The following is a 6,092-nucleotide window of genomic DNA, read 5'->3' as shown; positions in this document are numbered from 1 at the left end:
AGACGACATCTCTGGAAGTCTGCTGCTGATGTTTCGCCAGTGATAGGCGGTGTAGGTGCCGGGCTTGGCACTCCATCCATCGACGTGGGTACCTTCGACGCTAAGGAGCGGCGTGGCACTGGTTGAGGCATATCAACCTTCCCCTGTGACGAAGTGGAGGGGCGTGGCGCTGGCATACATAGGTGTGTCGATCTTCCCCTGCGATGAAGTAAGAGTGCGTGGTGCCGGCTGAGGCTTGTCAATCTCCATCTGCAAATAGGGATTTGCGATGAGCTTGATAATGGGGTGTTAGACCCTGGTTAATAAGGCAGAGGGATGAGCATATAAGTGTATTGTCTATCAAGTCATTGTGGTAAACAAATGTAGGGAAGCAGTGCGGGTATAAGGCAGTCGTTGAAAGGTTATTTAGTTATCTGCTATGGGAGATAGAGGGACATTTGCGTATGGCAAAGGGCATAGCTTTGCAATCGACCGAGTGAGGATGCCGGTTTTGGTGCGTACGTCAACTACGCGAACATGGCCATCTGGACCGGGATGGGTCGCTTCGATGCGTCCAAGACGCCACTCAGTGGGCGGCAACATATCATCTATAATTAGGACGCATTCTCCAGCTTTGGGTGAAAGTTTAGTGTCTTTCCATCTATAACGTTTCTGAAGGTCTTTGAGATAATCTTCCTTCCAACGGCGGCTGAATTGATGATGCACAACTTTAACTCTTTCCTACCTATTGAGGAGAGACAAATGCTATGATCTACTTCCGGAAGCGACAAGAGGGCAGTTCCCCTTAGGAAATGGCCAGGGGTGAGGGCCGTGAATTCTGTTTGGATCTTGGGAGAGAGCGGAGATGGGACGAGAATTTAATACCGCTTCGATCCTAACTAAAAGAGTGGTGAATTCTTCAAATGTGAATTTGTGTGCTCCAGCCGTCCGTTTGAGATGTAGCTAGAAGCTTTTGACGGCGGATTCCCATAATCCGCCCATGTGGAGGCTGCCAGGGGGGATGAATCTCCAATCAATGCCTTGGGGAGAGTATTGCTTGACGATGTCTTGGGATACTTCTTACAGGAAACTACAGAATTCCTTCTCTGTTGCTCATTTGGCTCCAATGAAAGTAGTGCCATTGTCGCTCATCATTGTTGATGGATAGCCTCGACGCCCAACAAACCGGGAAAACGGGGCGAGAAATACGTTTGTTGTTAAATCGGAACACAGCTCAAGGTGAACCGCCTTTGTGGTGAAACACGCAAATACGGCTACGTAGCCTTTCACAATGATGGAGGACCTTAGCATGGAGGCTTTTACTTGAAAAGGCCCAGCAAAATCTACGCCGGTAGTGGTGAAAGGCGGAGCGTAAGTGCAACGCTCTGGTGGCAACGCCGCCATGATTTGAGAGCGCGTTTGGTGTTTGTGGGCGGTGCAAGCCTTACATTGAAAAATTCATTTTATATAAGAGGGTTGAGTCGGGGAATGTAGAATTCCTATCTTACCATTTGCTGCATGAGCCGAATTTCTGCGTGTAAGAGGAGCTCGTGGAGAAAACGAAGATAGAGAGCAGCAAATCGAGATTTTTCGGGTATAATGAGGTGATGACGCTCATTATAGCTAAGAGTGGAGTGGGCCAAACGACCATTGACCCGGAGTAACCCACATATGTCTAAAAAGGGGTTGAGAACTAGCAATGGGCTTTTCTTAGCGATTGGCACTGACTGCGATAAGCATGACATTTCGCGGGGGAAGTAACGGTTTTGCGTTAAGGCAATGAGACGACGTTTGGTAGAGCGGAAATCATGGTGCGATAGGGATAATGGGAGAGGATCCTGGGCGGCTTGATTTCGGTTCATTGAGCGATCTAAAAATTTGAAGACATATGCCATAACTTTAAGCATGCGGGAAAAAGACGAAAAGCGATCTAAACTGTCGGTATCATCTTCGGCAGTGTGAAAGGCGTCGACTCGACGGACTTCCGGTGGGTTAATAGAGCGCGTAGCGGATTTTGGCCAGGTGTCGGGTGGTTGGGTTAGCCAGTTGGGCCCATGCCACCACAGAGAAGAGAAGGCTAAGTCGGAGGGTTTGCATCCTCTTGTTCCCATATCCGCGGGATTTTCGCAGCTGCATACATGCCTCCAAGAGGAATTTCCTACCAGATCAATGATTTGCGCGGTGCGGTTCGAGACGTAGGTTTTCCAGGAGTGAGGCGGTTTTTCCAGCCAGGCAAGGACTATCTCTGAATCTGACCACATTGTCAGTTTTCGATCTGAGAAACCAAGTTGCGATTGGACAGCTGAGGCTAATTTAGCTAGATGAAGAGCCCCACATAGTTCGAGTCGAGGTAGGCTAATGGTTCTGAGGGGCGCAACCTTGCCTTGTGGCTCGGACGTATATGGCTGCGCAATACGCTTTTTCCGAAGCGTCGCAGAACCCATGTAGCTCCATTTGTTGGCCTGGAACGTAATTGACCCATCGGGGTATTTGAATGGCCGAGATAGATTTCAAATTGTTGGCGAATTGCAACCATTTATGGAGGCGGAGGGGTTTGACTTGTTCATCCCAGTCAGTTCCATCGAGCCATAACTCTTGTAAGAGAACTTTGGCTTGAATCATTATTGGCGAGAGCCATCCTGCGAGGTTGAAAAGTTTAGCGACAGAAGAGAGAATTTGTCGCCTTGTGCTCGCCGACGAGGCTGATAAGAATTAAATGGTGTAAGAGAAGGAGTCAGTAATGGCATTCCATTGAATCCCGAGGTGGTTTTGGTGGTACTTGCTTTTTCGAACTCGAGAAAGTTGCAATCAAGCAGGTCCTCCTTTTTTATGCCTTTGAGCAAATCGGGGTGGTTCGCCATGATCTTTTTTAAGATGAGATGAGGTCATGACCTCCAGAAAGTATGTCGTCCACATATGTTTCTGTTTTTAGTATTGGCACCGCCAAGGGATGTGTTATTTTTACATCATCAGAGAGTTGGCGAAGAGTGCGTATTGCGAGAAATGGTGCACAATTTACACCGAACGTCACGGTTTTTAACCTGTAGTCTCCAATGGGGTGGCCTGGATAGGATCTAAATATAATTCTCTGGTAATTCTGGTGGTCTCTATGAAAAAGTATCTGACGATACATTTTTTCTACATCGCCATTGAACACAAACTGATACGTGCGTCATTTCAGGAACAATAGCATCAGATCGGGTTGAAGTGTTGGTCCGGTATAGAGCACATCATTAAGGGAGAGTCCGGAACTTGATCTTCGTGGTGCATTAAATACGACACGTACCTTGGTGGTTCTTTTTTCGGGCTTCACAACCGCGTGGTGAGTGAGAAAGAATGAATAATATTTGCCTTCTGAGGATTTTTCATAAGAAGCTGTTTCTTCCATATGATTGAGGGTGAGATATTCCTTTAAGACATTGTCATACAGAGGTTTTAGTTCGCCTTTTTTTGAAGACTTCTCTCCATACTGAAAAATTGCTGGAGATCTGTGGTTTTTTTCGCGTTGTTCGCGAGTTGGCTGGAATCTTGGGAGTATTTTGGTCAGTTGGGGTAGCACAATTGCTTGAGCGGTGACTTTCGTAGCCAAGTCGGCGGAGACTAAGACCAGAGAACAGATTTTGTTCGAAGTCTGAACTACTGTCCCACCCATGCCGGAGATTTAAAAGTTCGAGCTTTGACATGGTAATCTCAGTTTGTTTTGGGCCTTAGACGAAATGAGGCTCCATTCTGAGCCCTGGTCGATGAGAGCTCAGAGTTTAAATAGTTCTCCTCTCTGTTCTACTGAGACTATCGCTGTAGGCAGAAGGACTTTACTCTCATTTTCAGGGTAGTACGATTGTACTCTGGTTCCATTAGAACTTGACGGTACATCATCCTTTTCTTCTGTTTCTTGTGGGGCTTGCAGGTTGGGGTTCGGGATATCAGTCATGGCTACCTGCGATGTGGTCCTTTGTACTCGAGAGTCTTGCCTTTTTGGCGGAGGGGCTGTGCTATAGGGAAGCACTGAGTTGTGTCTTTCTCGACAATTGGAGCAGGTTTGAGTACTTGGACAATCTTTCAGAGAGTGCGACTGAGAGAGGCAGTTAAAGCACATGTTGTTTTCTCTTACAAATTTTCTGCGATCTTGAACCGACAATTTACGGAATCTGTGGCAGTTCCACAACGAGTGCGAAGAATCTTTGCACATGGAACATTTATACATCGTACGTTGTTCTGTCACATGCGATTGGACTTGCGTCGATGATTTATTATGCGACTGTTGGAAGTGAGAAGGTTTGAAGTGGGGTCTGTTGTGCGGTTGAGAGGTTCTAAATAAAATGGAATTTTGGGGATTGGGTCTTGGTTTGGCTGGGCGCCATTGATCAACCCTTTCGGCCACCTCATATCTAGTGGTTAGGAACTGGTTCATTCTATTGCCGGTCTAAATTAAAGTTATTACTGGTTGAGCGCAAAGGGAGGGGTTCGATATCTATATGTGTATAAAATTTTATTTATTTTACAAGAGGGCCCATGCGCAGTCTGCGCAGACAGAAATATACAGTAAACTCATCCCTCTTTGTAGCCACAGATAGAAGCAGACTGTTCTAATAGTTCGCGGAAATAATTATTCTTATAAACCCCTTATTTTTATTATACATATAATACAAAGCATTAATGAGATTTATAGTACATCAGAACTTATACTTATTAGGTACATACATAAAAACATATTACAAACTGACTGATATATGAGTGTCATGAGTTGAGGGAAACATGGTGTCACTTACAATATATCTTTGTAATAAAATATATTCAGAATGAACTTTTTGATTAAATGTTTCTTTAAAAGTGTGTTTGCATTGTTCAACTTTGCGTTCAACATTTGCGTTCAACTCTGCGCAGGGTTGCACGAAAAAAAAGTTGAATGGCTAAGAATATCAAAATATGAAAAAAAAATCAAAATATTCGCCGTAAAAAGGTGTTTGCATTGTTCAACTTTGCATTCAACTTTTGGTTGAATGGCCTTTCAACTAATCGCTTTCAACAAAGTTGGTCGCCAGCCAACATTTAGCCATTCAACTTTTTTTTCGTGCAACCCTGCGTTGAGTTGAACGCAATTGTTGAACGCAAAGTTGAATAATGCAAACACTGCTTAACAGAAACAATAATATCTGAGAATCGTCTTACTCTAGTTTAAAACAAAATTGTCCTCTACCCGGTATATTGACAAAGTTCACCTGCACTGAAGCAAACGCAAGAGCGTTGTTAAATTTACGGATATTCTCCAAATAGTTTTTTAATAATAAGTTCTTTCGGCTCGTCGCGGACAGAAATTGGTGGTAAACTCACCTAGCTCTTATGACAACAGATGGATGCAGTATTATCAGCTGCCTCGCCTGGATAAAGTTTAGCTGAGCAAACCTCACATATCTTCTCTATGCGTTCAACACTATTTGATTCTATCTCATCGTCTTTAAGGAAAAGACGTGCACCGCAATACGTCTTTGGTAGCTTTTCTTGCCGCCTACTTGCACAGACATCTTCACTTAATTGCTGAAAATATGATGGCACCAAAACACTACTAAATTGCAAATCTGCCGTTGTTGCATATCTTGGTTTATTGGAAGGCAATATGTTTTTTGCGATCAGCTGACACTCCTATACACTTTTTTCGAGGCATTGTTAAGCGTAATTATATTAAATTGAAACCTATAGTAGTAAAAATAGTTATTACGATCAACAAAATAACTTTTTGAAATTATAAAGTTACCGATTTTATGTAGACTTTATTAGATAAACGCAATATGTCAGTATATCTAATGGAAACATTTTTCTGTAAATGAAATGTTGAATTGAAAATCACCAAAAATACCATAATACCAAACACCAATATGCTTACCATACCAATAATACTCGTAATAAATTTATTGCTTAGCTGTTATGATAAAAGGAATGTCCGAATATTTTTCCGACAGGGTAGCCAGAAACAATATGGGCTGCAAATAAGATTGTGATGCGATTTACAAAAAATACCATAATACCAATACACATATGAATGTACTTACCGTATCTACAATTTTTTATATAATATCCCAACGGTTTTTACCCTCCATTCCCGCCCATCCGCACGA

Source organism: Rhagoletis pomonella, unplaced genomic scaffold (genome assembly GCF_013731165.1).
Source record: "Rhagoletis pomonella isolate Grant_MI unplaced genomic scaffold, Rhpom_1.0 Rhpom_scaffold_00003, whole genome shotgun sequence".
NCBI lineage: Eukaryota > Metazoa > Arthropoda > Insecta > Diptera > Tephritidae > Rhagoletis > Rhagoletis pomonella.
Note: the sequence above shows the minus strand (reverse complement) of the source record.